The 12,742-nt window shown below is 35.8% G+C and overlaps 1 long non-coding RNA gene across 1 annotated transcript; it reads left to right on the top strand.

Moving 5' to 3' along the window:
* The first annotated feature begins 7,759 nt into the window (after positions 1-7,759).
* LOC111876281 (uncharacterized) lies at positions 7,760-8,478 on the top strand. Its single transcript, XR_002844958.2, has 2 exons — positions 7,760-8,049; positions 8,191-8,478. It is a non-coding gene; the product is annotated as an uncharacterized LOC111876281 (long non-coding RNA).
* Positions 8,479-12,742: the final 4,264 nt, after the last annotated feature.

Genomic DNA, 12,742 nt, shown 5'->3' with positions numbered 1-12,742 from the left:
CACACCAAAATACACTCAAAAAGAACTCACAACACTCAAAAAGGATTTAGGGTTTCGAGATTAGGGTTAAAGGCTATGGAGGCTAAAAATGAGGCCACCACCTAGGACTTAAGGTGTTTAAATAGAGTGCAAAACCCCAAAATTAGGGTTTCCCAAAAAATGCCCAACTCGTCGAGTTGGCTACTCCAACTCGGCAAGTTGTCACATTAACCCTGAGACTAAAACCACTTCTACTCTCCGAGTCGAGGATCCTCATCTCGTCGAGTAGACCCAATAAATCCTCCTGATTCTTCATCTTCAACTCGCTGAGCTGGCTCCTCCAACTCGTTGAGTTCAACTTGAAATTGGCATAACTCCACAATTAACCTTCTAGATTCCGTGTGTTACAACTCTCCCCCACTTAAATTAGATTTCGTCCTCGAAATCGCTCCTTACCGCCTCTCATATGAAAACAATCCACCTGAGGGACATAATTAAATTTCCGGGCATAAGACAGTCTTCACCAGACAACCAGACGCCCAAATCAAAATAATCTATCCCAAAGATAACATCTAAACCTTCAGCCCCTGCAAACCACTTCTACCTTTCTAAGACCTGAAATCTATAATGGTCTGACTCCTCGACAAACCACTCATGCTGAAACAACTCCATGCCCAACTCTCAACAAATAGCTGACTGATCCTAACACTTCCAATCCCGAACACACCACGACCTATCCAAATTTACTAAAACCACCCTTAGAATAGTTCTTCTAGCCCGATGAAGAACGAATCCTCAATCTCATAAATAAAGCTAATCCTGTATCACCTAAAACCCGAAACCTAAGTCTCAGTGGTCTGACTCCCTGTCAGACTTCTCACACCGAACTGTTACCATGCCAATCTCACAGGGTTCATTCCAACAAAATACTTCCGATCCCTGAACACATCGTTGCTTCAAAGGAAACAAAATCACTGACCATATATAGCTACAGAACACTTATACCCGACAGCAGGCTCAGATAATCCTTTAAGTAGAAGATTCATCCTTGCAATGGTTAGACTCAGACGAGAGCTGCGCAACAGGCCCAAATCAATTACTCAAAGATTATTTAATCCTGATGTGAGTGACTTAGCATTTCCCAGTCTCCTAATTACTTCACGCACACATGAGACCCAGTCACTATTACTGCCCGAAACATTGATACCACCTGAAACCCTGAAACTGCCCGAAACGCTAAAACTGCCCGAAACACTGATACCGCCGGAAACCCTGAAACTTCCCAAAACACTAAAACCACCCGAAACACTTAAACTGCTCGAAACACTAATACTACCCAAAACACTGATGCTAGGAGCATAAAACCTCCTCATTAGCCCAACCTTCACAAGGGTAGAACTGTCCATTTGAATCCACCCCCAGTCCCTAACTAGGGCATTACCAGAACCATGAAGAATGATCCTCAAAACACACTGACAAAAAACTTATCTCAGAACCAAACCATATGAATAACCCAAAATCTTAACACCCTTGACTCTATGTTATGCCATTACCGACTACTGCTTCGACGAGTAACTACGATCCAACCATGAACTTTCATGATACATCCAACCCTTACCGACTCCCGTGTACTCCCACCTAAGCACCCACTCGATACAATCCCCATGAACTTTATGACTTACGATTGCATAAGGAATTTCCAACCTGAGAATCATAACTCTAACAACTGATTGCGGACAACTGGAATTATTGCATACAACCTGCCGAGACTTCTGATAACTGCCTGATACTTCCCTCAATCCTTACTACTTCCCATATCCAACCAACCGATTTACGACTCGCCCGACCCCCATCAACGCGTCAACCCCGAAAACACTGTAAGTAGAAGAAATGAATCATTATGATCTCTAGGCCCACCACCTATGACTGGAATGCTTCTGATAACACACAGACCTTGACGGCACTCTCACAGTGCCACTAAGCACCACATAGTTGCTATCTAAGCAATCCTCACGAACACAAAGTTGCTCATGATCCACAGAAAGGATAATGATCAGACTCTTGATCCAAATCGGGAGCTGAAACCCAAGAGAACCATGCACATAACTCGAACCAAGAGCCCCAAAGCCATATTTCCCAGCTCACACAGAACACTCCCATACACATACTTAAGAGACCCAAAATCTCATCCGAAGAGAAAAGAAACGCCAGAGATAATCAACATGCCATCTTAATCAAAACAGAAACATCTTCAAGATCGGTCAAAACAAGACCCCATACTAGACTGAACGGATTCCATTACTACCCCACTAGTTCGAGAAGACCTCCAAGATGACCCTGAAGGTTACCAAAGCCTGAGTCTGCTATGAACCAAGCTCCCACCCTACCATTAAGGGTAACACACCTGAAGACCGAACGAACATAGAATATACGGAATAGAAGCATAACTGACACATTCCTTAACCTTTAACTGGCACCACTTAAATCCTTTGGAGAATTCCCGCTGAATAATGAACTCAACGACCAATGGTCTTGAATACCTTAACTCCCAAACCGGAGAAACAACTGTTGGGTTTTGAGCATTCTAACACTCTTAAGTGTACATGCAACCCTAAATACCTTGGATCTATGTTTTCTCTGTTATACATGCAAATATGAACTTCCAAGGTATTATCCTAATCTAGCATACAAAACAATGAATATAACAAGATAGAATACATACCTCTTTGATGTAGAAAGTCTTCATGAAGCTTGAGCGCCTAGTGACCCAAGTGTGACACCTCAAATGGTTCAGACAACACCAATACACTTGGAATAACTTGAGAGAAACTTGAACACTCCTTGAAATCGTCTAGCCCTCACACTCACACATAGTCCACGATTTCTTGAGCCATGGGATTCTTTTATATGGTGGCTATTAGGGTTACACCATGTAACTCATGACTTTACCCATTCCTTATGCTTCATGGATTTTAACCTCCATGGAGCATCCATGGGTCACCCCATGGACTTAGTCCAACATAAGGAATCTTGGATCACAAGCCCACATATATAAGAATGAATGATTTACACAATCAACCCATATATTTAATTAGTCTCCTTTTGATCACTTAATTAATTCCAAATTAATTCTTGATCAATACTAATTAAATAACCTTATTAATATATTAGAACTTATAATATATTAACAAACCTTAAGTGTTATTTCTCTCATTTTAGTCTATCCAAATGCATGATGCCATGCAACCCAAATGGACCATGCCGGGTCGAGTCAAGTCTTACCAAATATAGTTATGGACTTAGACATTAATCCAACAGTCTCCCACTTGGATAAGTCTAAAACTATTATTGCGTATGACTTCAAGAACTGACTGGAAAACGTAGCTCTCAAAAGCTTCCATCGAACTTTGACCTTTGTCAATGACTTATCCATTAGATAAGGGATCATATATTCCTCCATTCTAGATATCATATGGACTGAGACATGGATTATAATCATTCTCTCTGTCCATTTGTTGTTTCCCGGTTTCCGATTTATGACGACTGACTAATTGAACAAATCAAATCAGTCCTGGCCCGGCCGAGCACTTCCATTTGTCATCATCAAATCATCGAGGGGCCCACAGATATCGCTTTTATCCCAAACTTAAAAGGAATGGATAAACTTCGACTCATATGGCTTGTTCTACTACTTGTTGAATCATACACAAAGGCACGTTTTATAACACCGAGTTACCGAATGCGTTTTCGTGCAATAAATGTATGACCAACTCATGGTAACAACTCATATCTCTACGTTTGAAGAATATAAGATATTATCGTCTCATGATCACTCGTGATAAAATCCATGAAGTGATTCCAATGAGCGTGGGTTGAATCCAATACTCAGAACTTATGAGCACTCATGAGTGTTGTAGCCCTTTGTCCAACATCTTAGACCTCTACAAGCCAACCCATGATAGTCTTGATTCATATCTACTTCCAACATATGACCGACTGTGGATGGTTTGAATAACTTAGTTATTCCAGAAGAATAACCTAGTTTATTCTGGAAGTCAAAACATGCAAAATGAAACCCAAGAATAATTGAATCCAATATGGTATCAAAACCTATGAACATAAATAAAACACATTTTATTTATCACCATATGATTACACATTATTCATTGTATACTGTTTCAGCTATCAACTTTATACTTGAATTTAAAACAATATTTTTCCCATGCTCCAAGCATGTACATATGACTCTTAGTTATGTACAACTATAATGCATACACTAAGCAACTACAATAATGATGTCAATTTCATATAAAGAAGAATCTTAGGCTATCAAGCATCATATAATCAGACAATTATATCATGTAATTCCTGAAGATCCCTAGCTTATCACTAGCATGATGTTCTAACACATCACAATATCAAATAACAGTATGGTATTTTGGGTTTTACTTACTGGCTTCGACTCATCGTACATATCGCATCCTCCTTGAGTATTTTGAAAACCATTGGAAAATCATTTTGAAAATATTTTTCCTTAGTTTGAGACTAGATTCACACGAGTGTTCCTCCAATTCACTCAAACCAAGGCTCTGATACCAACTTGTAACATCCATAAAATTTCATAAAATTTAAACTTTTGTAAACAACCCTTTTTCTCTAGTAGTGTTTACAAAAATCGTTGTTCCCAAAACATTATTTAAAAATCTAAATCTCCTTCAACATAGTTTTCAAAACATTCACATTATCAGAGTTTCCCATAAATCATAAGTCCAAAACGCGAGGATATGTACGGTCACGCCTTCATCTTGACATGATCCACTAAAGTACCTGAAACCATAAACCAAAACTGTAAGCACGAAGCTTAGTAAGTTCTCCCAAAGTACCAACACCCAAACATATAACATAACAACATGTATACAAATCCTTCAGCATGTCTGGACCGCCTCACCTACCTACAGCTTGTCTGGACCACTCTCGAGCCTTCGGCATGACTGGAGCGCCTCGCAAGGCCTACAGCCTATCAGGACCACTCGTCAGGCCTTCGGCTGACTGGACCACTTTGTAAGGCCTTTAGTCTATCCGGACCGCCCTAGGTCTGTTGGCCTTCAACATAAAGCAGGACCGCCTCAACCCAGCCACACACACACATGTCGACATATACATAACAATAAACATATAACCAATCGACAGAGAAACATGCATATCTTATAGTTCACTAAGCATATCATCATCCTATCTACCAGGATACAGATCTATAAGATTATAACAGCATAGCAACATCATATCTACCAGGATACCGATCTAACAGATCACCAAAACATGACAACATACTATCTACCCGGATACCGATCTAACAGATCGCTACAACACACAAGCATATGATAAACCATGATAAAAATCCAAAAGGGTCGGCATTAGTGCCTTCGACCCATAAGCACAATGAGGAAGACTCACCTCAAATGTAGAAGCTCCCCGACGGAAAGGCCTAAGATGTTGCCATGTCAGCTTCCGAGCTATCAAAACCAATAACACACACAATTACCCCTGACCCAACCTACACAAAAACTGACGCCTAAAACCAAAAGATCCACAAAGGCCTACTAATGGCCCGATTTTCTAAATTGGGCACTACTCCATGTGAGCCTTATCCTAAGCCCATATTTAATAATCCAGACTGCTTCAAACACCCCTTGGGACAACTTGATCAAAGGCAAAAGTCACAAATCAAAGTCAACGACCCAAGTTGACCCAAGTTGACCCAACTCGCCGAGTTGTCCTTCAACTCGTCGAGTTCCTCTGACAACTGCAAATTCGGGAAAAACCTGATCCAACTCGCCAAGTTATCTAATCAAATCGCTAAGTTGATCCACACCAACTCCAAAACGGTAAAAACCAAAAAAACTCGTCGAGTTGGCCATAACAGCTTAATCCATTATGCCGATATATTCGAAACTAACAGCTTCTCCCACTCAGATCTTAACTAAAATGTCCCTAAGAAGGGTAAAGTTTCCAACTTACCCCCAAGAACCACCAAAATGGGTTCAAAACCCAAACCCTAAACTTAAAAGAGTAAGGACGTAATCATTAAGCACTTATTCCACAAGGACACAACTCTAAGATGTAGATCTGACCGTATGAGGCTAGATGGCCATGCAAAGTTTCCAAATTTACACTTATTTATAGTTAGAAGAAGCTCAAAAGCTTAAAAGAGACCAAAATAAGGACTTAATGAATGCATGAAGCCCTTAGGACCATAAAGTTGGCACCTTTATGCCAAAAGAGGTCAAGAGGACCATAGATCGAGAAGAATAGAACTTGGGATGTCCTTCAACCCCACCAATCACCCAAACATGGCCAAAAGCATTAAAACTTAGCCCAAAAAGAATATGTTGGAAATGATACAAATAATCAAGATCTGAAGGCTTCTACTTGAATCATCACCTTGCACCAAGCTTCTCCTTCTTCCAAGAGCTTCAAAAACACCAAAACACACTAAAAAGGGACTCAAAACACTCAAAAAGGATTTAGGGTTTCGAGATTAGGGTTAGAGGCCATGGAGGCTGGAAATGAGGCCAACACCTAGGACTTAAGGTGTTTAAATAGGGTTCTAAACCCCAAAATTACGGTTTCCCAAACAGTGCCCAACTCGTTGAGTTGGCTCCTCCAACTCGTCGAGTTGTCACATTAACCTCGCGACTAAAACAACTTCTACTCGCCGAGTCGAGGCTCCTCAACTCATCGAGTAGACCCAATAAATCCTCCTGATTCTTCATCTTCAACTCGTCGAGTTCAACTTGAAATTGGCATAACTCCACAAGTAACCTTCTAGATTTCGGGTGTTACATATTCACTAAGGGGGTGTTTGGGATTACTTTTTGAACTCCAAAAGTGTAATTCTGACCATTTGACCGGTTTGCTTCAGGTCACCCAGTTTCCATTGCTGACGTGGCTTGGGGTGTTAATGTGTCATGTTGACTTGACATTATTTGGTTATGTGATGCTGTTGTGGCATGATGACATGTCAAAAGCAAAAAAAAAAATGGTGCAAAAGACGCTATGTTTTTATTCTTTTGCGAATTTGACAGTAAGTTTTCAATTTTTTTTCCAATTTTGATACTCCATTAAAAAAATGTATGATTCATTTCTTCAAGGGAGATAACTGGTAGTTCACGTACAAGATATTCATGCATTTCTTCCAGGTGGTCTGCAAATATTGAAGGGTCATGTACAACTTAGTCATGATCTTGTTCATGTGATATGCTCTATTGGAATCATAAGTTGGTTTTCATTGAGCCTCATTGGTTGTTACAGAGAAATTGAAAGTAGGTTTCCATAACCAAGAACTCTTAGTAAATTACATATCTATTTCTTGCAATTAAACCATTTTGAAGTGGAACCAAAACTTGGACCACATACATAAAACAAAAGAAATAGACATCATAACCTATAAGATTGATGTTATAGCAATTGATGCAAAAATAGTAGTGTTCAGAAAAATAATAAGGTAAAGAATGAATATCAACACAAATTATAATATCTTTATTATGCATCCAATGATAAAGATACCTAATACAATGAGTAAGTTCTCTACAAAACAATAGAAAATCTATTGCATTTATGGTCAAAAAAATTGATAGAAATATTGTAATCTAGCCTTAAAATTGTTTTGATTTTTATTTCAATAATTGAAACGATTTGCTGAATCGTACATTGAGCTATACTAATATACCATAGTAACAAAATTTGTTAGCTATGACTAAGCGTTAGGAGGCAAGTATTATCATATAATGGATGAACAATCCAAACAAAAGAATCTATTAGACTGAAAGGCAAGTTATCCACCATTTATTATTCTTTTTCATTTTTGCTAGTGCTCCACTTTTTCAATCTCCAACAATGGCCTTAGAGGATTCAAATTGGATAAACATGAATCCTATATCAAAATATTGGAGTTTCCATCCGGTTTTTCTTTTCGGAGCAACCAGTTCTACATACCAAGTCCATATTCTTCACTTTCTCTCATTTTCTTGCTCAATGTCCTACAAATCTATCACTCTTATCTTGAAGATGGTAAATTATTAAGCAAATGGGATGTATTTTTTTTTTTTTTTTTTTTTTTTTTTTCATTTAGTAGGTTGGTATATCAGATACGTTGATTGTCATTGTTTGTACTCCGAATTAATTTTTATTTTTAATGATGAATTTTCTTAGGTTGTGGAGAAAATGAAGAGAATGAAGATATTGCAGATGATCATTATCATCTATTATTGGTACAACAACTTTTCATCATCTAGCCAATCCATAGATTTTTAATATCAAAAACAGGTTCTTAGTTTAATTCAAATTTCAGAGCCTTTTGGAAAATGTCTTGATGAAAATTTTAACATGGAGCCTCTCATTGTAATGCACAAATTGTTATTGGCCCATGGCAAGGCATCCGAGCTATATCATGAAAATTTCCAGCCAATTAATTAATTTCAAGTTTATTTTCATTTTCAATCTTCAAACTCTCCTAAATTACCTAAATTTAATTATATGTTATGCCTAAGCAAAATGAATTAATCGGACTCGTTGCACATTGTGACATGTTCGAACCACTAGTGGATATTAAGTTAGATCGTGAAGCTACGAATAAAGCGTTTTCTTTGAATGCTGGTTGGTAATCTTTAATGTTCTTGGACATATATATTAATCACAAACATGAGAAAAAAATATGATGATTGTTTAAATTGTTGTTAAATAGGGTACTTGATCCTTCAATATTTGGAGACTACCTCGAATAAATGGATGAATATCGTGTAAGCCAATTACCCGTTTTCTCCCTTGAAGAAACGAATTACACATTTTTAAGGAGTGTCAAATTATGAAAAAAAAAATTGTAAATTTAATGTCAAAATCGCAAAAAAAAATGAAAATATAGTGTTTTTTTACGTCATTTTTTTCCGCTTCTGACACATCATAATTTCATGTCAGCATTACATAACCAAATAGTGTCAAGCCAACATATCACGTCAGCAGTGATAACAGGATGACCTAATAGTGACGCAGTGGCGGACGTAGAACATTTAAAGAGGGGTGTCACTCGTATACGAAGGTGGTGCACCTAATAGATTTTTTTTACACTATGGGGCGGAATCGGAACAGTGGCCCGAGACCCCAAATGCACTACACATGTCCACCGCAGGCCTGAAGCAAACCGGCCAACTGGTCAGAAGCGTAGCAAATTAGGGGTGAGCAAAACTTAAAATCCGAAAAGCCAAAAACTAACAAAACCAAAACTACAACGAAACCTGTGCTTTGGTTTTGAGTTTTTCAGAAACCGAAAATTTTGGTTTGGGTTCTCGAAAATTTCATAACCGATAAAAACCGAACCGAAATTATTATATTATATAAACATTATACGGATTATATACATATTATATTATAACGTTGTGAAAAATAAACATCTCTACAAAGTTGACCAAGTGGTAAGTTGCTAAACAATTAACTTGGATGCCCCAAGTTTGATACTTGGCCATTTCACGCGGTGTTTCATTTTTGTTTTTTGGTTTCTTATCTTATATCCTTCTTCAATTGTTTCTTATAGTTCTAAAAAAATCAAATGAGTTTGAGTTTAAACCCGAAACCGAGTTTAAAAAACCAAGAAACAAAACCCATCGGTTTAGGTTTAGAGTTCAATTTTAAATATTTCAAAATTGATATCATTGGTTTAGCTTCGGTTTTGAGTCAAAACCAACCTATGCTCACCTTACAAAAAAATTGAAAATATAGGGTTCAGTTTTACTTTATTTGATGTTCCTATGACTTTAGATTATAGCCCATACTAATCGGTTATTTTTCCGATTTTTTAGAAAACCGGTTAAAATGTCCACCACTGTAACAAGATAATATAGTTTTGGGCCAAACACTATTTAAGGCAATCAGTTGGGTATTCTACTTTTGCCAATAGTAAATCAAAACTTCTCCTTTCTTTTACTTTATTTTCATGGGCCTATTTATTTAAATTATAGCCCATAATATGATACTAAAACGCATTATAAAAGGTTTTGACCTAGCACTATTCAACAAAAATCTCATTTGGGGTTTTACATTTTTACCAACAATTAACAATCCAAATTGATGAAATCTTAGCTGTGCCCGGAATATTATTGAAGTATAAGACTATAAGACGTTCATATTATGTATTTTTGTTAGTTTTATTCGATATATTTTTTCAACTTAAGATTTAAACATGTTCATTCGAAAGTAAATCAACTATGAGCCAGTTAAGAAGGATAGGGTGGTGTTTGGCTACATAATCTATTATTGCATTGATGAGATAAACGCATGTTTGTTGCTTAAAAAGCTTTGACATGAAACCAATAAACCAACTTTAATAGTGGTGACGGACACATGTTCCACGAACACCACTACAACACCAACAATGCGTAGACAAAAAGTGTTACACATCATACGCATCAGTCTACTAGTCAACGTCAAAATTATACGTTTTCATTTGTATCCTTTATTTTTGAAATTATTTTGGTAAACATCTGTTGCTAATTCTTCATTTAAACGTTTTAGTTTTATTGCGTGATTGGCGTCCATTTTTAAAAATTATTTTAAAATATGTTGTTTCTGGCGTGGGAATTACTTTATGCTGTAGTTAGTTAGCTCTTAATATATCTTTCTAATTTTTGTCCATATTGTAACTTGTAAGTATATAGTTGTATATTTAATCAAAATGTTTTATGTATATTATGAGGATTATAGTATTAGTACGTTACATCCCAGCATGTAGAGTTGAGTGGTCCTCGCCAAATAAGGATGGGCATTGGTCATACGATCTCCAGTCACCCACAAAATGATTAAATATAAATGTATGGCCAATTTAGCTAACTTCTAAAAACTATGGGGCATGTTCTTCAAACTGAATCCTCATCCCTTGAATTATATATATATATATATATATATATATATATATATATATATATATATATATATATATATATATATATATATATATATATATATATATATATATATATATATATATATATATATATATATATATATATATATATAAAAGTTTAGGTTCATTTGAGACCATTCTAATTTTGTAAAACCGTGAGACCAAATCTAAAAATAATTTTAAAATGCAAAATAAATGGAAAAATTCAAAAATTCTTTTTTTAAATATTATTTTCGGAACTTGAACTAACTAAAAAAAATTAAAAAAAAATAAAAAAAATCCCGTTTTTTTTGAAAAAATACGTGAAATATTCTAATAGAATATTACACTGACATATTCTAAAAAATAATTTTAAAATATAAAATAAATGGAAAAATCTAAAAAATCTTTTTTTAAAAATTATTTTCGGAACTTGAATTAACAAAAAATAAATAAATAAATAAATCCATTTTTTTTAAAATACGTGAAATATTCTAATAGCATATTACACTGTACATATTCTAAAAAATAATTTGAAAATGCAAAATAAATGAAAAATCCAAAAATTCTTTTTTTAAATATTATTTTCGGAACTTGAATTAACTAAAATAAATAAAAAATATAAAAAAATGCGTCTCACGGTCTCAAAAAATTAGGCCGTCTCACATGAACCTAACCATATATATATATATATATATATATATATATATATATATATATATATATATATATATATATATATATATATATATATATATATATATATATATATATATATATATATATATATAGACAGACAGACACAGAGAGAGAGAACTTCAGGTATTCAAAGTAATTATTGTGTTATTGTATGCATAACTGTGGGCTAATCAAAATTTAAAATAAAAATAAATAATTAAATAAATAAATATGGGTAAATAGGTAATTTGATAACTAGTTTCCACAAATAATATCCTATAATTATGGTAACTATTGACTTCAGCTACCTAGGTTTTCTCCATCCATCTTCTACTTTTTAAAACCACATCCAATGTAAACCGTAACCCTAATCAAACCATCTCCAGTCGTCACCTCCATCCTTATGCCTACCACCACCGGCCGCTACCCTACCCCTCTTGCTCCTCCGACCACCGTATCCACCGCCATGTTAAGGGTTGTTGTTGCTATCTTTTTCGTGAAGGCTGAAGACAGAGACTGACGAAGGGTTGCGTCATTTCGGTCGTGTGTAAAAAGGAATGCACCACAGCCGCCTATCGCTGCAGTTGCTGCCGCTCGGAGACGCGTCCATCGTCGGATGCCGCGACCTTCTTGCCTGAGAAGGGAGCTGTGGAGGAGCCGCTGCCATTGGTCGAAGTCCGCTACCATCATTCTTCTTATTCTCTTCTTCCGCTAACTGCCACCTATGTCAATGACCTTCTTCTTATATGTAAAGTACAAAGTCAAGGTAGTTTGTCACTATTTTCATATCAAATTTACTTCTTCTTACATGATAAAAATCAATTTGTTTATGTAGATGATTCAATGGATGATATTGGTGAGATTCCAATTCTATTGGAATGGAATCATGAATTCCAATTCTGTTGGAATGGAATCACGAATTCTAATTTTGTTGGAATCACAAAAGTTGATGCTTGAAGAACGGACCACAAAATTGAAAGTGATTCTAATTAACATTATTCTTTTAGAATGTATTAATGTCGTTGTTAGATTTTGATGTTTTCTTTCCCGTTTTGAACGTTTTTTTTTGGTTTTATTCTTTAACAATAAATGTAATTCTTAACAATTGTTACCCGTATTCTATAAAAAATAATGTATTTTTTGTTTTTATTCTTC

Source organism: Lactuca sativa, chromosome 1 (genome assembly GCF_002870075.4).
Source record: "Lactuca sativa cultivar Salinas chromosome 1, Lsat_Salinas_v11, whole genome shotgun sequence".
Lineage (NCBI taxonomy): Eukaryota > Viridiplantae > Streptophyta > Magnoliopsida > Asterales > Asteraceae > Lactuca > Lactuca sativa.
This window is presented reverse-complemented; position numbering and strand designations above follow the sequence as displayed.